Here is a 25604-nt window from a genome sequence, read left to right on the forward strand (position 1 = left end):
TGGTAGTTGTCGAGGGATCACAAGTACTGAACACGAGGTCTCTTCTTAACTGTTGCCTCACGGCTGCTGGATCCTATACAAGAAACAAAACCTTCCGGCTATCTTGAGGTTATCTCGAGATAATTTCGGGGCTTAGCGTCCCCGCGGCCCGGTCCTCGACCAGGCCTCCTTTTTGTTACACGCCCCCAGGAAGCAGCCCGTAGCATCTGTAACTCCCAATCTACCTATTTACTGCTAGGTAAGAAGGGCATCAGGGTGAAAGAAACTCTGCCCATTTGTTTCCGCCTCCACCGGGGATCGAACCCGGAACCTCAGGACTACGAATCCCGAGCACCGACCATTCAGCTGTCAGGCTTAACAGGAGACATTTTAGAGAATCGTATCGGCAAGGCGGACAGTTAAGGAGTCATTGTGAGTGGAATTAAGGTAAGAAAACTTACGTCATTAATATAACTCATTTCCCATTTTTAAATGATTTCCTTCACTTGTGGCTTTTCATTTTATTTATACACCCCCCCCCCTCTTCCCCCGACAATAAAACTACCGAAACGTCAAATTTAAGGAAAATGTACAGAAATGGGACATGACTGTCCGGGCGAAGTTACGTCTCTCTTTGTCTTGGGCTAAAATTCAACACACATTCTGATAATAAATTACTCAAAGCTCGGAAACCCTTCGACGATAATAACAGGAACAAGAACAACCTCCCTAAACCCATCTATGAAACCCATTTCCCTCAACACGTTTTCAGGCCAGGCTCGTTAATGCGGCAGCCGTTCCCGCCTCTACCCGACGCATTCATTAATTTTAACACACTTTCTATTAAAAATTTGTATTATATATTAAATTTCTATGTAAAGTTTAGCGTTGGTTCGATAAGGTGTTTAGGTTCTGTTGGCGATTATTTGTAATACGTGGGTGAAGCATTTACAGCGTTGTGATTCGAACAAAATTCGTCAGTGAAGCACTTGTTCCGGAAGTATTCGAACGAAATCAGTTGAGAGTCGTGTGCGACCGGTTTTCACTGCTAAATATGCACAATCTATATAAATAAAAATGAAAATGTTCGTTTTGTGCATAAACCGCTAACCTCCGAAAGTTCTTCACCGATTGCTTTGAAATTTTCACACAATATTCCATTCGCATCCGAGCAGGTTTTTATATACATACTATATAGATGTCACATCTGTGACGGTAAAAAAAAAATGCTTTTTCTGAAAAACTGTGTTTTTCATGTGGGGGAAATCTTCGAAACCTCTTTACCGATTGCTTTGAAATTTTGACAACGTTGCATTCGAATAAGCGCGTCTTTTTATATATCTACTATATAGATGCCACCCCTGTGACAGGTAAAAACATGCGTTTTTTAAAAACAGCACCATCTGTTGCACATAAGACCAACACACGCTATACTAAATATGTTACGATTCCATTTCAATGTTTCCGATTTCATTGATAAATTTTATTTTCATAAATTTCAATTTTAATTTTGATTTAATTATTTTGTGTGACATTGCCTTGGAATTGAGCTGTGTTGTTTACCATATCGTTCATTTCGTGAGTATATTTTATTTTTGTATTTTTTCATTATTTTTCATTTCGTATTTTGAACTGTTTTTCTTATATTTCAGTGATGGGAACATCTGGGGCCAGATTCACGAAGCAGTTACGCAAGTACTTACGAACGTGTACATCTTTCCTCAATCTTTAATGGCTTTGGTTACATTTATTAAACAGTTTACAAGCATGAAAACTTGCCAATCAACTGTTGTTATTGTTATAAACAGCCTCCTGGTGCTTTGGAGCTAATTAACTGTTTAATAATTGTAAACAAAGCTGCCAAAGATTGAGAAAAGATGTACAGGTTCGTAAGTGTTTGTGTAACTTCTTCGTGAGTCTAGCCCCAGATCATTTGATGTTCCCAATTTTCTGATGGGAATATCAGATCATTTTTATCATCAGACGAGGGAGTGGGGAATGGTGGGGAGGACGAGGGGACGGGAGTGGGGAATGGTGGGACGAGGGGAATGGAGAATGGTTGGGAGGACGAGGGAACGGGGTAGGGGGGGAAATAGTGGGGAGGACTGGGAGACGGGGGAAGGTTGCTGAGCCACAGCAACTCATGGCCGGGTATTGTTGGTATGCTAATATATAACAATATTAATTTATATTTGAGAAAATTCCTATTATGGATGAACAGCATGTTAAAAAAATTTAATGCGTCCTTGGGGTCGACTGCTGGATGGAATGGACTTTGTCTGAGGATGGGTTGCGTGAGTTGTGTGTAAACCGTTTTTTATTCATCAATAGGAGTTTGGTGGCTGAATTAACGAGCATTTGTCCGTTGTGTTGTGTCTTATGTAGTGTATAGCGTATATCTTGGTCTAAACGTTGTACACACCTAGTTATGCATACGGGGGGTTGAGCTTTGGTCAATGTGGTGGTTGTATGTATTGTATGGCATGTTGTGCACATTGTATGCGATGTATGTTGTTTGTATCGTATATTTGCTTATGTCGTATGTTGCGTCGTATGCATTTTTGGGGATCAGGTCGCGCCAATATGGGGCCCGTCTCAACCTCAAGGAGACAGGGAAGCAACACTCAAGTCTCTAGATCCTCGCCAAGTGTTGAGGCTCTAAGGAGGTGGCGATGTGTCTTGACCGTCGAGAGCGAGGAGGGATGGTGTCTGTCAGCCGTGCTGGAGGCTGTAATAAGGGAAGACTGCAGCACTCTTAAGTCACTCTCGATATATATACTGAGAGGTGTATTGTGTTTTTACTGTTGTCTTGACTTGTGTTCAAGACAAAAATATGATTGCTAGTTGGTCAGAACACATATGATGGCCTTCATGACCCTCCCGCGGTTAACAGATTAATCCATTTTAATATCGGTATTTGATTTATGAACTTGACCGACTATTATAAATCTTTAACGTAAAATCCCACACTTGTGTATTTGTGAAATTTATGTAAATAATTTACACAAAGTCTTTTGCACTCTTCTGAATGTTTTGTCAAGGTCTGAGTGTGTGATTAGGACGAGACTTACACCTCAACGACTAATGGTTAGTCGTTGAGGTGTAAGTCTCGTAAGACACTACTTCAAGGTCGACTTCTGGGAGGTTTACATCGATGACAAACTGGTGAGCAGACTTGTAGTGATTTATGGTGACTTGTTAGACACTAGGTACAGTGAAGTGCAAAGCAATGTTTATGGTGACTTGGTGAATTGTGCAGCTGTGAAATGCTGTAATGGTGCAACACCACAGCAGAGAGGAGAACAATTATTGTATAAAAGAACAACAGATGTACAACACACGAGGAAGAAAAATAATCTGTTTTCCACAAGAGGGAAGGAGAAGAACTGTTGTACAACAACACAGGCGGTTGGAGAACATATGCTGAACACGACCACAGGAGGGAAAAGAACAGTATACAACACCACAGGGGGGGGTGAAGAACTACTGTACAGTACAACACCCTAGGAGGGAGAACTTCTGTACAGCCCCACAGGAGAGAGAACAACTTCTGTACAACACAGGAGGGAGAACAACTACTGTACAACACCACAGGAGGGAGAACAAGTACTGTACAACACCACAGGAGGGAGAACAAAAACTGTGGAACACAGCAGCAGTGTAGAGAACAACTGCTTTACATCACAACAGGATGGTGGAAAACTACTACTCTATAACACAACAGAAGGGTGCAGAACAATTACTGTAGAACACCACAAGCTGTCGAACAACTACTGCACAGCAACACAGAAGGGAGGAAAACAATTACTGAGCACCACGAGCTAAATGAAACCAACTACTAGAGGGACGAGAAAACTACTGTACATCATCACTAGAGAAGAATAAGTACTGTACATTGTCACGAATGAACCAAACCACACATCAGAAGATGAAGAGACGACGACGTTTCGGTCCGTCCTGGACCATTATCAAGTCTACTTGAAAATAGTCCAGAACGGACCGTCTTCTTCATCTTCAGATGTGTAGTTTGGTTACCATATCTTCAACCACGTTATTATGATTTTTTTATTTTATTAATACAATTAGGTACATCTGCATTTGTGCGTCTACCCTAGACTATATGAAAAGGAGTACAGTGTGTCAAAAAGCTAGCTACGTGATGATATAAATCCCCATCACACAGGATGGTTAATCATTCAGAGGCATGTGATCAGTAGTCTGCACTGGCAAACTCTGGGTGCACTGTGAGAATATCATGAACACAAGAGTGAATAAGGAAGCAGCGTTACTAAAAGTCCCCATCTCGCAGGATAGTTAGTCATTCAGGGCCATATGTTCAGTAGCCTGCACTGGCAAATTTTGGGTGCAATATGATGATATCTTCAAGAACAAGAGAGTGAATGAAGTAATTGCAAAGTTCTAGGTACCTCATACCAACGAGTCTGAAAGGTCTAATAACTGGGCATTCGATGATGTAGTGTGGGAGATCATGCAGCAGTTCTTGCTCACAGAGTTTGCACCTGGAGTGCTCAGGATTGGGAGATCCGTCACCTGTAGCCACCTGCCACAGGTAATGGTAACCCAACCTGATCCTGGCAACCACTGTGTCGCACAGTCTGGTGGACGCTTTGTGCTGCCCATAGATATAGGTTTCAGACTTGAACAAATCATAGCTTTTTATACTGGTGCTTTCAGGTCGTTGGGAGCCAGTAATTTCTCTTTTAGACCTGAGTGTTTGGACCAATACAGTTTTGACAGCAGAGATGGGAATACCTAGATCTAATTCATCTTCATCTTTGTTACACGCTAATTTGGCTGCAATGTCTGTCTCATTATGATGGGTTATATTTATGTGTGAAGGTATCCATACAAAGGAGATTCGAGACCCTTTACTCTGTGCATCAATTAGGTCATTTATAATTAGTAGCATGAGGTTCTTGCTGTCAATCTTCCAGGAGAAGTTTTCGATTGCTTGAAGAGCAAACTTTGAATCACAAAATATTATTCCTCCTCCAATGTTTTTTAATGCACTGATAGCTAGTTGTAATGCTGCTAGTTCTGCTTGTGTGGAGGTCAACCAGTTGTTTAACCTGACACTGACAGTCTTTGTGCAAATATTATTTCTATAAAACCTACATGCTGCTGCAGTCCGTCCAGTAGAGGATTGGACTGAGCCGTCGGTGTAGACACAGTGCTCGCGAGATCTTAAACTCTCGATGGAGGAGGCAATTGTTTCGAGTGTGACAGCTTTGAGAAGAGCAAGATTCTCATTATCTTTCTTGGTGACAGGTGTGTATGATACTTGAATGGTGGGGTACAGATAAAGAGGAATATCATAGACAGGTAGATTGCACTTAAAAGGAATGTTAAGTTTAATGAGATTGTAGGCATTGTTGCTCAGCCAATTATCATAAAAGTTGGTATGTCGGCACCAGTCAATAGGGTGTTAACAGCACTAAATAATTTGTCTCTGAGCAATGCAGGAGATGTAGGGTCTCATGAATTTAAGGCATAAGGTCGTGTTGATTTGCATGATTCTCTCTAGTATGGTTGGAAGCTTCAGTTCTTCCCTCATGTTGATGATTCTTGTGCATCTTGGGGCACCAAGAATTATCCTCATGGCCTCATTCTGTACTACTTCAAGTTTGTCCAACACAGAGGAGGGGAAATTAATTAAGTGCAAAGCATTATAATCAACGAGAGATCTAACAAACATCATATAGAATAGTCTAGCATATTTAATATTGATACCAATATTCTTACCAGTAAGTGTTTTCAATGGTTTTAGTCTTTCTTTTAACCTACGGTGTAGATCATTTACAATGTCACTGTTAATACCAACTCCAAGGTATTTGTGCTGCCTACACGTTTCAATGTTCAGGTTGTTGACCTTGAAAGTTATAGGGACATGAGTTTTCTCTTGGGGATGGAGAACTCTGGATTTAGTTATAGAGATAACAAGACCACATTCAATGCTTTTAGCAGCGAGTGAATCAAGTAGAGCTTGCAGTCTAGTTTGGGAATTTGCAACAATGCCTATGACATCTACATAACAGATGACGGCTTCGTCAGGTAGTGTGGGAATATCAATTGTTAATTTGTACATCAGAACACTGAACAGTGTAGGACTCAGCACTCCACCCTGGGGTGTACCCAACTCAAATGGTGCACAAAGTTTACTTTTGACCCCCTTGAAAAGGACTGAGGCGGTTCTGTTACTCAGGTAACCCCTGAGCCATGTCAATAGTCTTCTCTTAACTCCAAAAGAGGCTAGTTGTTCTAAGATTATTTCTCTGTTGTATCAAAAGCAGTTTGGAGATCAATAAATGCCGCCTGAGAGCTTGTTCCCTCTTTTGATAAAATACTCAGCAAAGCAAGTTTGTGTGCTTCTTCCAGGAAGGAAACCATACAGTTTAGGGGCAAGGTGGGGCTTGATTTGAAACATTAGTCTGTCGAGGATAATTCTCTCAAGAACTTTACACATGCACGACGTCAGAGAAATAGGTCTGAATTTTTGTGAATTAGGCTTAGGTATGGGTATTATGAGTCCCTGTGTCCAGCGGTCAGGTAAGACACCCTGTTTAATCAAACAGACTTTGATTAAACAATTCTAGCAAAGGGCTATTTGGCAGCTCAGCAAGTACTCTCATGGTGTTGTATGTGATGCCATCCTCTCCAGGAGAGGTAGCCTTACCTTTCTTGAGTGCATTTTTAATTTCAAACGGGGTTATGTCATAGTTATCATCAGGCCCTATTTCACTACGGGCAATTTCAATATTGAAGTTACGATTTATTTTGGTACTAGCCTGATAGTTTTGCACATCTAGGGGGCAGGCTGCTTATACTGGCAGTGCTTGCATATTGCTGAAGCAGCATGTCGGCATAGTCTACAGGTGAATGGTGATCAAGTTGACGATTGCTAGTTTGAGAAATCTTTTTAATTTTATTCCACATTTGAGATGAGGATGTTGCATGCTTGATGCCTTGTAAAAACTGTTCCTTTAGCTCTCTAAACTCTCGGCTGGCCATAAGAAATATGTTGAGGGTGTCAGCTGTTTAATGTGTTTTATACTGCTCAGCTAGGAATAGAACTGTCCTGCAGGGGCTTAAGGCGTGAGTCAGTGAACCACCTCTGTCCCTTCCTCACTGTTTTGGGTCTTGTGGATTTTACAATATTGTTATAAAAACCGGTTACTTCAGTGACCAGGTCCTCATAAAAAGCGGTTACTTCAGTGACCAGGTCCTCATAAAAACCGGTTACTTCAGTGACCAGGTCCTCATAAAAAGCGGTTACTTCAGTGACCAGGTCCTCATAAAAACCGGTTACTTCAGTGACCAGGTCCTCATATAATGCGTTGACGGTAGTAAAGCAGTAAGTGTTATACCATTCGGAAATGCGGAATTTATAGTGCATGTGTAAATTTTTAGGGATATTAATTATTTTTTTTCAAAGCTTAGGGGTCTGACATTATTGATAGTGTATGAACTGAATATGGCAAAGTGATCACTAACTAATTCGTGAACAATTGATCCTCCGACAACGGTGCTCATCGTCTGCAAATTGTCACAACTCTAGGGGGAAAAATTCGGCAGCCTTCAAATACCTTCAAGACGTCTTTACTAACATGTCCGAAGCAAAGCTCGAAGGTAATAACAGCCTTATTTTATACCTTGGAGGCATAAGCAACGAAAATAACACAAACCAAGGGACAAAAAATTATTTGGTTACACAGTTGTGTAACGGGCTTGTTAGTATACTATAGCAGATTTATTTATTTATCTACGCAAGAAGTCTCCGTGGTGCAGTGGTAAGAGACTCGCCTGGCGTTCCGCGAGCGCTTTGTCATGGGTTCGTATCCTGGCCGGGGAGGATTTACTGGGCGCAAATCCTTAACTGTAGCCTCTGTTTAACTCAACAGTAAAATGTGTACTTGGTTGTAACAACGATTCTTCGCGGCGGGGATCGTATTCCAGGGACCTGCCCGAAACGCTACGCGTACTAGTGGTTGTACAAGAATGTAACAACTCTTGTATATATCTCAAAAAAAAAGGTACAACGGGTTGTGAGAGGACATACATTGGTGAATGGTTCTGCATTTTCGCAAAGCCACAAACACATAAGAAGCTAAGCACAGGATGGGAATATCCAATAGTGAATAAAAAAAAATGAAATGATGGGTACATTGTAACAATTTGAATTCACATAATTTTTACATCAGCATAGAAACACAATATATTATACAAATAAAGTTGTATTTCTAAATTGTAAAATACTATGAGTTAGTAGCACAAGACATTGAGTTAATTGCGCAAGGTGGGATACTATGAAGATGAAATTAGGAACTTCGTTGTTCTACTTTAGGTAAAGTATAGGTTGGACATTTTTTATAATTTATTATGGAGTTGGACCCAGCATATGGAACTATTTTTTCACAGTCTGACTGTGAATATCAAAGAGATATTTATTTCTGATGTGATGCTCGTTGGTTCTATTACATCTATGATTAGAAGTTAGGAATAAAGTTTTGTAAGTGTAAGTATGACAAGATAAAATATGGGGTGAGTGTGCGTGTTTAGCATGTTCAGGAATATAAACAGATGAGCTGTGTTGTTTCAAGACAGAATTTGTCATAGTTCTGATAGTTGATTTTTGCTGGCTAATGATGTGCTTGAGGTAGTTTGTGGTGGTTCACCCCGCCCCCCTATTCCTATGCACAGATACCATAAGTTAGATAATGATAGAGTTGTGAGGAGTATACTATGATAAGAGTACAGTTGGGACATAATTTCTGGCTGTTGAGAGTATACCCTCTTGGTTATATGCTGAATATACGTACTGAAGTCTCTTGTCTATGTATAGGCCAAGGAACTTTATCCCACTTTTATCATAAATCTTTGAATTGTCTATTTACACTAAAGGTGTAATTAATTCGAAGATTTGCTTCCAAATTATATGTAGTAGGTCTTTTCTACGTTTAGTTTCAGTTTGTTGGTCGATATCCAAGAGTAGACTATTTTTAATTAGCTCTTTACAATATTTGAGTGTGGGTTCGATTTTGAATCTGCCTAGTGGCATTCCTATGGTAAATGGTTATCTTGAGGTTATCTTGAGATGATTTCGGGGTTTTAGTGTCCCCGCGGCCCGGTCCTCGACCAGGCCTCCACCCCCAGGAAGCAGCCCGTGACAGCTGACTAACTCCCAGGTACCTATTTACTGCTAGGTAACAGGGGCATTCAGGGTGAAAGAAACTTTGCCCATTTGTTTCTGCCTCGTGCGGGAATCGAACCCGCGCCACAGAATTACGAGTCCTGCGCACTATCCACCAGGCTACGAGGCCCCGAACTGCTATGTATAGTTCAGATTAAGGCCTTTAATTCCATAATGTTGACGTTTACGTAGGTTATTATAATTCACGGTATCTAAAGCCTTTTTCAGATTAATGAAGTAGCCAATTGGGAACTCATTTTTGTCAACAACTGTGTTGATTAAATCAAGCAAACTAATAATGGTATCACTGGTACTTAATTGGGATCTGATGCCGAACTGGCTTGAACTTTGCATGTTAAGTTTATAAGCTGTTTGTAAATAATCTTGTTAAATATGTTTGATAATATTGGTAAGTTTGATATTGTTTATATCAGCTGTATCCCCCCCCCCCCTTTAGAACTGGTGTTACTCTTGACTTTTTAACGATATAAAAAAAAGTTTGACGCTAAAGAAATTTGTTGAAATGTAGTGCTATGGTTGGTGTAGGGACTTGAGCAGCACTTTTGTATATTATGGTTAGTATTTCATCAATGTCACCAGATTTGATTTTGAGTGAATTTTGGTTATAATGTTTGGGGAGCTGATTGACAAGAGTTGGGAGTTAGGATAGCTGCCGGTGAGGTATGTAGTAACCTGTGTCTAGGTCTCTTTAATATGTCTGACAGGGTTAATGCCAATTGATGAAAAGAAGCCATTAAATTCGGTAACTTTCTAAATCAGATACCAGTGTATTACCATTGTGGGAACCGACCTGTGAGATTTATATTTAATTTATATGAATTTATATAGAATTTATATTTCGATAGCAATTTGTATGATGTTTAGCGGACTGTATTTCTGCAATATTCTCACAAATCGATTTCTTGCACATTAGGTGGCGTTTATATTAAATTTATATATGCAGCTAATCAAACTACAGTATTAAACTACATATATTAGTAATAATAATTATGAGGCCTCATCTTATTGTATGGTAGGCTTAGTCCACCAGGTATGAACAAAGGATGAGGACACCAAATAATCCTCGTGGGAGGCTAGTATCTACCACCCCTGTACTGATGTACCAAGATTAATTCTTGCTTCCTCTTCTATACCTGGTAAAAGGACACTTGCTGTAAAGTCGGAATCCTATAAATGACAGCTATATCAGAGAAAATACTGTATATTATATACGATAAGAACCAAGGAGTAATTACCTGGATTGAGTCGTTACCTCATGTTCTAACCAGAATTAATCCTATCTACCTAACATTAACTGGCCAGAAATGATTAGAAAGGATTTCGGAAAGACACTTCCCCCGTTTAGATGTCGACTGCGTGCTGATGATGGTAGAAGCACTAATTAGAACTCTATAACACTTCTCCAATGGAGAATTATAGGAGCTGAACTCGCTCCTGCGACTCTGTTGTTTTACAATTGCTGACCTCTCTCCCACCTCTGACGCCTGGCTCCTCTGTCCAGATGTCAATAATTGCTTGAAAGGTCACATTTACTCTATTTTGCTACTGATAATTAAGTTAATTCAAATGAGATATTTTTATGATATTAATAAGTCCAAAGACTACGGTATTCAAATTAATTCCCAACAGAATAGCTGGTGAATTTATAGCACTATGTGGCAATGATGTCTCGTTTTCTATTGACGGAAATTTCCACTGTGTTACGTCTTCTATGAGTGAATTTATATATACAACACAGCAGAAATATTATCTGCTTATTTTATTTAATATTAGTAAATGGTGTCGGGTTTTCCGACAACCATCTTTGAAGAATAAATAAATAAATATGTTTATTCAGGTAAGGTACATACATACAAGTGATGTTACATTAATGGATTGATATATGGATAGAGCTAGTACATACAATGCCTAAAGCCACTATTACGCAATGCGTTTCGGGCAAAGAGTTTGATCTGCTTGTTATGCATGTGTTGCTTGGCTCCTACAATGTTGATGGTTCGTCATGTGCTTTTCATATTTCCTTTTGGTTTTTTAAATCTTTTTACTAGTTCTTTTGTATCTAAGCCAATCCTATATTTTTCCATATTCATGTTTCTTGCTAGTTGTTTTAAGAACAACATTTATGAGCAATTTTTTTCAGTTACTTGTTTTGTGAGACTGTTGTAGAGGCTCAGGGTTGTGGTGAGGAAGATATCAGTTAATGAATTTATATTATGAGTATTATTTAATTTATATTTTCAGTTTACACGGCAAAGCTCATTTATGAGGTTGTTTATTGCTGTTTCGTTGTGTAGTCTGAAGGTTAGTTTCTTTGTGTCCAATGGTGTTTTGTCTATGTTTACTAAGGTAGGATAGTAGGCAGGAAGGTAGGATAGCAATCAGTTGCTCATTCAGTGATTATGCCAGAAGTGAGAGGTGCTGTGATGTTAGTCCATATGTGGTTCAATATTGTAGTGGATGTTAGTGTGATTCAAGTATGCTTGGTGATCATGGGAATTAGCATATAGGAGTACGTGCTGTTAAGGAAATAGCCATCTAGTCACCTATATTGCTATCAAAGATAAATAGTGAAGTCACCCCACCCCTCCCCCCCCCCCAGACACAATGAATTATTATCCCTATACAAGCCAAACTGCCAGAGATACTTGTAAACAAGTCGTATTCGACCAATGACAACGTCAATTAGTCTGCTGATTTTGTTACTTGCCCCATACACATCTTTTGTTTGACATTTCATTGTCGTGAACGTTGGAAACAATCAGCTAGTTTCTGCTTATACAATTCTGATTACTTCAAATTCATACAAGAGTTCTCGTCTAATGATACTTTTAAGGAAGAGATCTATTTATAGCTCAATATTACGTTGCTATTGATGCTGTGTCATCTTGGGCCACCAATCATGGCTTCAAGTTCTCTTCAACTAAGACTTGTGCTATGACTTTTACTCGGAAGCATGTCGTTCTTATTGTACAGCAGGCTTATTGTATGAGGCCTTATCTTATTGCACAGCAGGCTTATTGTATGAGGTCTTATCTTATTGCACAGCAGGCTTATTGTATGAGGCCTTATCTTATTGCACAGCAGGTTTAGTCCGCCAGGTATAAACAAGGATGATGACACCAAATAATCCTCGTAGTTGAGACTGGCATCCACTATGTACTGGTATACCAAGTAACTGTACTGCTTCCTCTTCTACACCTGTCAAAGGGCACTAGCTTGTAAAGCAGGAATTCTATATATATATGACAGCCATATCAGAGGAAACATTTGTTACATTATTTATAAGATAAGGACCAAGGATTAATTACCTGGTTTAAGTAGCTTTCTCCTGTCCTAACCATAATTAATCCTATCTACCTGACATTACCGGTTGGAAATCATTAGATAAGATCTCGGAAAGACACTTCCTTTGTTTAGATGATGACTGCGTGTTGATGATGGAAGAAACACTAATTTGATCTCCATAACAGTTCGTCCAAGGAAGAATTATAGGAGCTGAACTCACTCCCTCGACTCTCTAGCAACAATGGCTAATTATCCCACCACTCACTTCCTGGCTCTCTGTCTCCAGAAGTCAATAAGTGATAGAAGGGTCACATTTACTCTATTTTGGTACTGATAAATACATCTCATTTAAATTAACTTAATTATGTTAAAAGTCCAAAGACTGCTGTATTAAGAATAATTCCCAGCAAAATAGCTGACGAATTTAATAACGATGTGGCAGTGATATTCCGTTTTCTATTGACAGAAAATTCCACTACAGGCTACATTTTCTATGGGTTAACTTGTGTATATAACAGCAGCAATATTATCTGCATATTGTATTTAATTTTGTAAATGGTGTCGGGTTTTCCGACACTCCAGGCAAAAGTCTGTTCGACTAAGTAATCATAAGCCAAGCCTAGCCCCAGGCCGGACTTGGGAAGTAGAATTTCCAAAACCCACTTCAGGTATATGAGTGTGTATAATGACTTGATATTTAGCATATTCTAATCCGGATGTGTATAATGACCTGATATTTAGCATATTCAAGGATGTAAGTATGCAGAATACTGTCTAGGGTCCAGGAATAAAATTTGATATTGTTCTAATTACCGATTTAAATTGTGTGTCGCATTACGAGGAGCCGACCATGTTTTGAACTGTCTACAGCTTATATTAACTTGGATATATTCGTTTATAAGGGGATAGCGCGAACGCAGTCCCCTGCTAACAAAAATTTCGCACCCGAGTTAACCACATTTGGGTTAATCGCAAGGGTCAGCGCCGCCGGAGTGCAATGGCGAGCCTCGCCCTGGGAAAACGGCCTTCGTGATCACGGTGTCTCCTGTGCCAGGTAAGTATGACTTTCCCGCCCTCCCCGCAGCACCAACCACGATACGCTGCCTACCTATGTCGGCCAATACTAATATTATGGAAGAATTTAAAATTTACTTAATTAAACAAACTTTTCTTTATAAGTCTCATTTTATTTTATGAATTGCTCAAAATTATATTAGTAATATATATATATATATATATATATATATATATATATATATATATATATATATATATATATATATTGAAAACTATAAATGACACTGAATTTTTAAGTAGTTAGCCATTGAGGTGGCTTTGAGGAGGGACTAAGGCATCTTGGGAAACGCTATTATTACGAACGTGTTAATTGGCTATGGTATTGTAACATATAATTAAAAGGGAGATCGTGTCGTTTGTTATACTCAGCATATATACTTGTATCACAAGTTATTTGTTAATAACTTGCACAATTGTGCTTGAATTAGTTTTAGTGAGATGGTTGCTGCAAGTTTCCTTATAAGACAGAGAGAGAAAACTATGTTTATCGAGGACTAACTGATTTATTTAGCCTAATCTTATTTTATTTATTTATATATATACAAGAAGTTACATTGGTTTTATGAGAGTACAAGCATTTTTTTTTAGTTTAGTTTAGTTCATTTATTATGCACCCCATACCCATCTTGTGGGCGGTAGTGGAAAGGATTACAGAGGCACATAAAGGGCTCAGGGACTGAACCCCACAATTCATTTCTTTTTTTTCTTTTTTTTTTCTTTTTTTGAGAGAGAGAGAGATATACAAGAGTTGTTACATTCTTGTACAGCCACTAGTACGCGTAGCGTTTCGGGCAGGTCCCTGGAATACGATCCCCGCCGCGAAGAATCGTTTTTACAACCAAGTACTCATTTTACTGTTGAGTTAAACAGAGGCTGCAGTTAAGGATTTGCGCCCAGTAAATCCTCCCCGGACAGGATACGAACCCATGATAAAGCGCTTGCGGAACGCCAGGCGAGTGTCTTACCACTACACCACGGAGACTGGTCATCTAGCTAAACAAGTTACAATCTTGATGAGCTAGTTACAAAATTCATGGGGGGCGGTCTGCAGGACAAACATATCAATTGTGACTAGCTCTCCACATGTGTCAGTTGCTTAATTTAGAAACTTTACTTGTGGTCGATCTCGAACCCATTTATGAGGTGACGACTTATTGTACAAGCATGATATGTTCACATTTTTGTAAAAGTTGCGTTGGGTCGGATGTCATTGTCTGTAGATGTGAATGGGTGTGTGTGTGTGTGTGTGTGTGTGTGTGTGTGTGTGTGTGTGTGTGTGTGTGTGTGTGTGTGTGTGTGTGTGTGTGTGTGTGTGTGTTGGATCAGATCCGGAGATGGGTTGGAATACTTGGGTGGTGAAGAATTTATTCGGGAATCGGTCCAGTATCTTTTCCAGTGTATTTTCAATGCGAGTGACAAGCGTTTCAACAAGACCTGTACTCATTTGTAAGTTTTGTGGGAGAGGATTGTACCTTGGGGATGCACGATGATTAGTGACAGACATATCAGAAACATGCAAAGGTTGTGGTTGAGTGGGTGATAGTGATAGATGACGGACCGAGTTAGGTTGCTTCAGTGCATTAATGTATTGCATGTTGTTGGTGGGAACAGTCTTAATAGTTTTTGCTGCAATGTATGAAGGACATTGTTTGAATTTAACGTCATGATTGCCACCACAGTTTAAACAAACCTCTGCACATTTTCGATTTTAGTTTTATGTTTCACAAGGTGTGGATTCCAATCAGGTGCTGCATATGCCAGTACTGGTCTAACAAATGCTGTGTAGATTACCTTAAACGTGCCCAGATTTAGGTTTCTAAACGACGTTCTAATGTTTGCCAGAATCCTATATATTGCTGATGTCACCCCTGCCTGGGGCCTGACAGCTGAATGAACAGCACTTTGGATTCATAGTCCTAAGGTTTCGGGTTTGATCCCCGGTGGAAACGGAAACAATCGACAGAGTTTCTTTCACCCTGATGCGTCTGTTCACCTAGCAGTAAATAGGTACCTGGAAGTTAGGCAGCTGCTACTGGCTGCTTCCCGGGGGGGGAGGGTGAGTAACAAAAAAGAGGCCTGGTCGAGGACCGGGCCTCGGGGACGCTAAGCCCCGAAATCGTCTCAAGATAACTTCAAGAAGGGAAGATAAGCCTGTGTGTACCTCTGGTGTTACGGATGGGATTATATCCACTCCCAACACAGGAGTTAGTCAACATGTTGTGGGGCTACATCCTATGGGGAACCTCGATATAAGCCTAACGTATAAAAACACACTTTGGCTGCCTGTCCCCCGACACAATTAATTATTAATCAGTAAATTTGAGTTTGTTCAAGATAAGATTAGGTGTAGTCTAAATAAATAAGTTAGTCCTCGATTAACAGTTTTCTTTATCTTATATGGAAATCTGTAGCTACTATCTTCCCACTAAAAAAAACTAATTCTAGCATAATTATACAAGTTATTAACAAATAACTCGTGATACAAGTATATATGCTGAGTATAACAAACGACACGATCTCTCTTTCTAATTATAGGTTACAATACCATAGCCAATTAACACGTTCGTAAAAAAAGCGTTTTCAGATACCTTCTTCCCTCCTCCAAGCCACCCCCAATGGCTAACTTTTACCTAAAAATTCAGTGTTATTCAATATATATACATATTTTTAATACAATTTTGAGCAATTCATAAACAGAAATGAGATTGTTATAAACAAAAGTTTGTTTAATTAAGTAAACGTAACAGTTTTCCATAATATTAGTATTGCACGACATAGGTAGGCAGCGTATCGTGGTTGGGGCTGCGGGGAGGGCGGAAGACTCATACTTACCTGGCACAGGAGACACCGTGATCACGAAGGCGGTTTTCCCAGGGCGAGGCTCGCCATTGCACTCCGGCGGCGCTGACCCTTGCGATTAACCCAAATGTGGTTAACTCGGGTGCGAAATTTTTGTTAGCAGGGGACTGCGTTCGCGCTATCCCCTTATAAACTAATTATTGCAATATGTTCTTAATATAAGCTGTAGATAGTGCAAAACTCGATCGTTTCCTAGTAATGCGACACTTAATTTAAATCAGCAATTAGAACAAAATCAAATTTTATTCCCAGACAGTATTCAGCATACTTCCTTGAATATCCTAAATAAAATGAATATATATTCATTATACACATCCGGATCAGAATATCCTAAATATCAAGTCATTATGCACACCCAGACTGTTCAACACGCTTCCACTACACATAAGAGGCATAACTGGCAAACCCCTCAGTGTTCAAGAGAGAACTGGATAAGCACCTCCAAAGGATACCTGAACAACCAGGCTGTGACTCATACGTCAGGCTGAGAGCAGCAGCGTCCAACAGCCTGGTTGATCAGTCCAGCAACCAGGAGGTCTGGTGGACGACCGGGCCGCGGGGACGCTAAGCCCCGGAAGCACCTCAAGGTAACCCAGATAATACCTGAAGTGGGTTTTGGAAATTCTACTCCCCAAGTCCGGCCTGGGGCTAGGCTTGGCATATGATTACTTGGTCGAACATACTTTTGCTTGGAGAGGCCCGCATATCCACTACAACCCAGATGATCTGGCACTTTTAGTAACTGGGCCAATCCACCTCGCAAGTTGAACTGGTAGCACTCAAAATTATTGACATCGCTGAAGTAGAAGTTTAATTTTTATTAATCATTATTATTTCGGACTCCCTTTCCTCATTACTAGCATTAAATAGCTTACAGTCAAATAATAACGTGCTGTCTCCGAAGCCAGACGGATATATACGTAATCAAGGGGTAAAAATACAAATGTTGTGGCTTCCCTCTCACATGGACTGCAGAAATATGATAAAATTGACGCCCTTGCTAAGGTTGCAGTATATAAAGACAATGTTGTACGTAATCTTGAGCTACAAATATATTCCTTCCTTAAAAGTATTATTAGACGAAAACTCTTGGATGAATTTAAAGTAATCAGAATTGTGTAAACAAAAACTAGCAGATTGTTTCCAATGTTCATAAGAATAAAGTTGACTGCAGAAGGCCAATTGGCCCCTTCGAGGCAGCTCCTATTTATAACTACCCAATCCCACACATACATATGTCTAACCCACGCTGGAAACAGTAAAGGGGACCCCACCTCCACCACGTTACGCGGTAATTGCTTCCACAAATCAACAATCCTGTTACCGAACAAGTATTATATCTTGTGTTGTGCTTGTGTTGCATAAAACGCATTTATGCTTGTGTTGCATAAAACGCATTTATGCTTGTGTTGCATAAATGCGCTTTGTTCATCACAATGAAATATGTCAAACAAAAGATGTTTATTGGAGCAAGTAACAAAATCAGCAGAATAATTGACGTTGTCATTGGTCGAATACGACTTGGCTACAAGTATCTCTGGGAGTTCGGCTTATACAGTATACGAATAATAATTCATTGTATCGGGAGGGGGGGGGGAGAGGAAGGGTAACTTCACCTGTCGGAAAATCCGACACCATTTAATAATCATACAGATAATAGCTGTATTACCCACAAGTTAACCATAGAAAACGTAACTTGTAGTGGAATTACCGTCTATAGAAAACGGGATATCATCACCACATACTATTATAATTCACCACCTATTATGGTGGGAATTATTCTTAAATACATTAGTCTTTGGACTTTACCATCATAAAAACATCTTATATAAATTAACTTAATTATCAATATTAAAGTAGAGTAAATGTGACCCTTCTATCACTTTCTGAAATCTGGACAAAGTAGGCCAGGCGTCAGGGGGAAGGAGGGCAGCCATTGTTGTGTCACCTCCGAGACGTGTGGAGCAAATTTAGCTCCTATCATTCTGGACAATGTCGGCCAGTAACGTCAATAGTATGGAGTGTTAAACAGCCATTGTTTTATACTAGACCAGAGGCTCACACGGGAGCAAATTCGGCTCCTGTTAATTTTACTTGGACGTAGTGTTATGGAAACCAAAGGTACCATCTCCAACACGATGTCTACAATTCAAGTTAAGTCTATCCGAAACCCGTTTATCATTCATTTATGGCCATTAATGTCAGGATATAGGGTGACCCGGTTAGATCGCGAAATCGCCTCAAACTAAAGGTAATTAAGCCAGGTCTTCATGTTCCATGTACTGTTTTCTCTGATATACTTGTCATATATAGGTATCTGGCTTCACAGCTAGCGCACTTTTGACAGGTCAAGACGAGGATGCAAGATTGTGCACCAGTTACTGGGTGATATGGAAGCTACCTCAAAGAGGATAATTTGGTGTCTACACCCTAGTTATACCTGGTGGACTAACCTGCTGTACTATAAGATAAGGAACCTTTTCAATGTATGTAGTTAATACAGTAGTTTGATTGGCTGCATATATATAAATATAAACCCCCCCTAATGTGTAGAGGATCGATTTGTGAGATTAAGAGATTATTGCAGAAATACAGTCCACTCATTATCATTATACAAATTGCTATCGAAGTATATAAATTAACGTAAATATAAATTCATATAAATTAAATAAATATAAATCTCACAGGTCGGTTCCCACATCACCATTGATCTTTGATAGCAAAATAGGTGCCTAGATGGCTATTTCCTTAACAGCACGTATTCCTATATGCGAATCTCCATGATCACCAAGCATACTTGAATCACACAACATCCACTACAATATTGGACCACATACCGACTAACATCACAGCCCCTCTCACCTCTGGCATAATCACTGAATGAGCAACCGATCACTATCCTACCTTCCTCATAGTAAACATAGTAACCATAGACAAAACACCATTGGATACCAAGAAACTAACCTTCACACTACACAACGAAACAATAATAAGCAACCTCATAAATGAGCCATGTAGTATAAACTGAGAATGTGAATTAAATAATACTCATGACATTCATTAACTGACATCTTTCTCACCACAACCCTAAGCATCTATTCATTACGTCTAGTGAAGAATTGCTTCTGTTAATTAGTATGATTAAGTTGTCCCTTTTGTCCCTCTTCACTAGACGTAATGAATGAATGATGAAGGTTTTAAAGTGGTTCATGAATATATATGATGATGATGATGTAATGGTTTCGTGGGTACTGCAGCTACAGTTGATTCTGTGGCAGGTGGTGTAGTTTGTGATGTAGGATCAGTATGGTTGCTCAAGTAGAGGTTGCAGGATTAAGTGGTGCTGTATGAGAAGTTTCAGGAAGAGGAAGTGCTGTGATTTGTGTTGCAGGAGCAAGAGTTTGCTGTTTCTGGTGTAACAGGTGCTGTATCTTGTGTTGCAGGCGCAGGTAGTGCCGCAGGAGCAGGTGGTGATGTAGTTGCTGTTGCAGGAGCAGGTAGTGTTGCAAGAGCAGGAGATGCTGTATTTGGTGTTGCAGGAGCAGGTGGTGATGTAGTTGGTGTTGCAGGAGCAGGTGGTGATGTAGTTGCTGTTGCAGGAGCAGAAATTGGGAAGATTAAATCAGCTGGTACAGGTATAATTGACAAACCATTGTCCATTCTTCCATTTTTGGCGCTCTCTCTACATAGTTCCCTTCCCTTCTTCCAGCAAGGGCGAGTAGTAAGAGTAGTACAAGAACTACTGTTTCCTGTGGTGGATGGTGGGTGTGTCGACGCTTGCATGGATAAGACCTACACAGGCGATAGGCTGTAGTGTGGTAGCACTTGTTCCTGGTATAGGGAGAAACGCAGCATCTTGAATGTTGGAAGTGGATGACGTCAGAGTCGTCGAGCGAGTTGAAGAGGCTTGTCTAGCCTCGGGCATTTACTTTATTTTTACCTGTCAGACTGGACATTCCGGCGAAGTGGCGATGTGAGCACCGTCACTGAGCACACTTACATATGAGTGCTTGCTCTGTATGGTCACTGTTTTAGGTAATGGAGTAACCAACTACTGGGGTTAGGTAAGGCCCGGACACCAGGGAAACAATTCCAAGCAAAAGAATAAAAGATACCAAATATATGATCTGTTGTCTATCGTGATCGCCCAACCCCCTAAACAGTGCAGTTGATGGGAACTTCAGTTAACCTTAATATAATATTTATTAACCCTATCCCCCTCCACACACACACCACCGAAAAAAAAATACAATAAATACCTTACCACCTCGATCTTACGTTACCTCACCGAATGCACATAGACGGGAAACGAGTTATATACAACAAAACAAGAGGTAAGGTCTACTTTCCTTAAAGGACAGAACTCAACACATAATAACTTTAACCCGCAACAGGTATTCACTTGGCCACCTCAGAGAAGTAAACACTTGGGGTTCCAAAACACTGGCCTTGAGTACACAGATCAGATACACTTTGAATAACTAGTGGCACGTTACAAACTATGTATAATGCTTAACCTGATATCACAAAGATTAGGGGGTGGGAAGAGTGGAGGGGAGAGAGAGATAAAGAGATCACAGCACGAGATCCAGACAGCTTGGGAGGTTTGTTAGAAAGTTTGCCCGAAACGCTGTGCGTATTAGTGGCTTTAGGTATTGTATGTACTAGCTCTATCTATATATATCCAACATTATGTTGGTAACTCATCTTCTATGTATGTACTTTTACCTGAATAAACGAGTCAGGCACCTGAATACTTTTCAGGTATTCAGTTTTGATTTGATTTTGATTTAGAGAAGAGCTCCTTCAACACAATGAGGCCACTGCCTGAATCATTAAATTTATTATACAATAACGTTACTTATTCTTCAGTACAAATATTTACTTGCCACTAATCAGTTTTATGCATAACTAACATCTTAGCTTTACCTACACTAACAATAATTATCACAGAGTATATAACTCTGCGAGCATCAAGGTTTTCCTCCCTACGTCTGGCAGACGAGACTGCCATTTTCCAAACTGAGGTTTCAAGTCCTCTTGAATTGAAGATGTTGAGTATAACCTTGGATTGTCAATGAGCAATCTGAGAGCAGCAGTACACCGAGAATTTCAACAAGATCTTGTAGATCTGAGGCAAAGTGAAATCGGCACCAGTAATTCCATCTATCATCATACTATCATGCAAGAGGAGCCACACATCTATGGTTTATCCAATAAAATCAGCAGACTTATAGATCTTACTACTACTCGGCTTAGACTCGGTTACAAGTATCTCTGGGAATTCTCATTATCTGCCGATGTAGACCTGACCAAATGTAAACTGTGTCAACAAAATTATTCGCACACCCTCAATCACTATGTGATGGAGTGCGAAAAGATACGTGAATTCAGAGACAATTCTATAACCAATGTTCCAACGATGTGTATATATTTCATTCAAAATGATCTGCTACCAGAAATTTTCGCCAAATATCCTCAGTTTGCTAACTGTAGGAAGTAACTAAGTGACTGTAACCTATCCACCGCTGCCCACTGGATGGGGGGCGGTGTGCAGGACAAACATATCAATTGTGACACTAGCTCTCCACATGTCAGTTGCTTAATTTAGAAACTGTACTTGTGGTCGATCTTGAACCCATTGTTGACGTGACAACTTATACCGAATTTTGTAACTAGTTCATCAAGATTGTAACTTGCTTAACTAAATGAATTGTGGGGTTCAGTCCCTGAGCCTATTATGTGCCTCTGTCACCCTTTCCACTACCGCCCACAAGATGGGTATGGAGTGCATAATAAATTAATTAAACTAAAACTAAACTTGAATACAAGATTGCCAGATAATTCTCCTCCTTCATAACCCAACCTATCTATTAATGCTCTATAATTTAACTAGTCAAAATCCCATACATAATCCGAAACAATCAGGGCCTATCACTAAAATACTGGAGTGAATGGTCCCTGCATGTGTGTGCAAACAGAAGCGCTATAATCCTCCTTTGCGAATCCCAGCAACCGCAGCGCTGATAAGGTTTGAATCAGTCCATTCTTCTGCAGTTTTCCAACGACAAGAAACTCGTACTAAACTGCTCTCTCTAAACCTACCCGAGGACCCAAAACAGAAAAGGGGCAGTATTTCAATTTCGCGAGTCGCTACCATTTTCTAATACGACAATTATTGACCTTAGGTAAAATATACGTCAAAATGCGACGCTCTATTAGGAGAACGGGTTGAGCCATATTCTTCTTCTTGCTGGTACGTACAGTTTGCATGAAAGGTTTATCCTCCCTTTTGCCCGAAACACTATGCGTACTAGTGGCTTTAGGTATTGTATGTACTTGCTCTATAAATCAGAATGTTTGTAACTCCATCTATGTATGTACTTTTCCTAAATAAAGTATTATTATGACTACACTGAGCCATATTTACAGTTAGTGATCATCTCGGGCTGTGGCTGGCGGCGAGGCGTCCGACCCCGCCACCAGCCGCTCTGCTCACACGTAACTTCATGAGCTAAACCACAATATTTGTGCCGCCTTCACCGACCTCTTTATGTAAACACTTAACAGCGACGACCAGGAGAAGCTAAAACCTGAACCAGAAAAGAATTATGAAGTCATAGACGTCACATACTTTGTGTTCACCGTATGTATAAAACAATTTTTTTTAATCTTATTTTGGTTAGGCTAGTTAGGTTGCATAGGTTGGGATAGGATAGGGCAGGATAGGATAGGGCAGGATGGGATAGGATAGGGCAGGATGGGATAGGATAGGGCCGAATGGGTTAGGATAAGGCCGGATGGGATAGTTTGGGTTGACTTTGATTTACGTAAAGAGTAGCAATGACGTATAGTGGTGAAAATTTGCTCAGGTCTTAGACCCTACTCGCAACGACACAAGACACTTGATAACGTTAAATAAGAGTTAACAGTATAGTGACAAACGACTCTGAGATGCCACAAGAGTTTACCGTACAAGTATACACCGAGAGGTGCACCCCTTCTGTGTATATACACAGTATCTCTGGACAATGTTACGGGCTCACCATAGCCCGTATTACATGGACATTCCGTTCTGAGTAGCTAAATCTTAAACAACAACAAACAATATCTGGACAATGCCCAGAGCTAAAGTATTGTTGTTGGTTGGTCAATAAGCACTTGTGTTTGTCTTAATACCCCTCCAGAGATTGACAGGCGTTTAGCCTAACACCAAACCTGAGAAACAAATATATTTCAGTTTTTCATGCTTGTAAATATTATTATTTCGATTAGTGCACCATTTATAATTCTGGGATGAATTTTCTAACCTTGTATACTTTATTTACGTACTACTATATTCGGCTACATATGTCCCTACTTATATAGAATAGGTATACAAGTATAGTTATTAAGGTCACTTAACATGTATCCCTGCACATGCACACATTAGGCTGCAACTCGCAGTTGCAAATTCTAGCAACCGCGAAGCTGCAAAAAAATCCAACAGCTTCATTTGCAAATTGCTAGCAACTGCAGTTGCAACAATTCCATGCAACTTACAGGTCCAATTATTATTATTTATATTTAAAATTAATAAAATGTTATATCGCCTATGGTGTTCTGTTTCACTCGACGCACAACAAATATAGTTTCGATTACTGAGGGAGTGCTTCGTGTCTGTGTGGTGCGGCAGTTTGTCACGATGATTCTTCTGTAGTGGGAGCTGTAAAGGCAAAACTAATAGAAAACATAAGAGAAAAATGTTAACATTACTGTTTGAAGTGGAAGTGTTATTTGGCAAAAGTTATAACATTAACACAAGAATATCACAGTTGTTTATAATGCATTAATTAATTTTAGTGGTATTACTTGGCTACGTGAACGGTATATATGTATTCCGCCACAATGTTTATACACACTTAGTTTACATCTGGACTGAAGTAAATTTGTTGGATAGTCAATAAGCACTTGTGGTTGCCTTAATAATACTCCAGCGGTTGTCAGGCATTAAACCCAACACCAATCCGAAGGGTGGCCCTGAGGTGGTGGGGTCTATGGCAGAGATTTTCAAACTGTGGGGCCCGACCCATTATATAGTGGGTCGCGGCAAACAAAATCCATAAAAAATAAGCAAGTGTGAGCGATCTCATTCGCACTCATTACTTGGTGCAATTTTATCAAAGGAAGCTCATTAAATATCAGAATATTTGAGATACTCTGATGAGAGATTGGAGCCCAATATAGTCACTTACTTTATCACACACAAGTTCCTTGGTTGTGGCGAGACTTCATACTTAGCAGGGTGTATGAACCAAGAACTGTGATGCATATTATTCTGGTTGAAATACAATCCCTTGGCACAATTTTATTTAGGATATTTCCGTTACCAAATTGGCTTAACTGATATTTTTAGTATTCTTAACAAGTTAAACTTAAAACTTCAAGGAGAAAGCTGTAATATATTCCAAAATACTGAATATATTGAGGGGTTTCAGAGGACGTTAAGGCTACGGCAAGCATGAATTAAAAGTGATCTACCTGCTTATTATGTTACCAACATTGTTAAAACACACTGCTCGGACCATTGTCACTGAAGATATTTTGAAATAATATTGTCTATATCAATAGACAATATATCTATATATATTGCGACAATATCTCGCAATAATATTGTTGCGAGATATTGTCACATCTCACTTCTCTATTCTAAAGCTTTAATAACGTTTCCAGTGCAAAACTATGAAACAGTAAAGAAAAACCTTTGGATAGGAACCACCTTTGAGTTTCAGTGCCTTGAATTAGCATTTGAGTTAAACTTTGATCCTGAAGAGGAAGCTGAATTGCTGCATCTTAGTAGTTCATTTATACTGAAGAATGATGGAGCAATTAAATTTATCATCATTTTGGATTAAGATTAAAGGAAAATTTTCACTTTTAAGTAAAATGAATATAATGATAATATTACCTTTTACTACTACTAATTTATGTGAACTAGGATTTCTCCACATGAACTCGACTAAAAACGAAAGAAAGATTAAACCAGCTCAACACCGCACCAGATATGCGTGAGCATTGACTTCCTGTGTCACAAATTGGTCATCAGCTACTTGCGAACAAACATCCTTCTTGTTAGATTAATAGGAAAATGATTATGCTAAAATTTCTTGCAACATTTTTCTAATTTGTCTATATT

At 39.6% G+C, this 25604-nt stretch overlaps 2 non-coding genes across 2 annotated transcripts; one reads left to right on the top strand and one right to left on the bottom strand.

The window, feature by feature from the left end:
• Window positions 1–13392: 13392 nt before the first annotated feature.
• LOC123762477 (U1 spliceosomal RNA) lies at window positions 13393–13555 on the bottom strand. Its single transcript, XR_006773364.2, has one exon. It is a non-coding gene; the product is annotated as a U1 spliceosomal RNA (small nuclear RNA).
• Window positions 13556–16394: 2839 nt separating this feature from the next.
• LOC123762476 (U1 spliceosomal RNA) lies at window positions 16395–16557 on the top strand. The gene has a single exon (XR_006773363.1). It is a non-coding gene; the product is annotated as a U1 spliceosomal RNA (small nuclear RNA).
• Window positions 16558–25604: the final 9047 nt, after the last annotated feature.

Source organism: Procambarus clarkii, chromosome 2 (assembly GCF_040958095.1).
Source record: "Procambarus clarkii isolate CNS0578487 chromosome 2, FALCON_Pclarkii_2.0, whole genome shotgun sequence".
Taxonomy (NCBI): domain Eukaryota; kingdom Metazoa; phylum Arthropoda; class Malacostraca; order Decapoda; family Cambaridae; genus Procambarus; species Procambarus clarkii.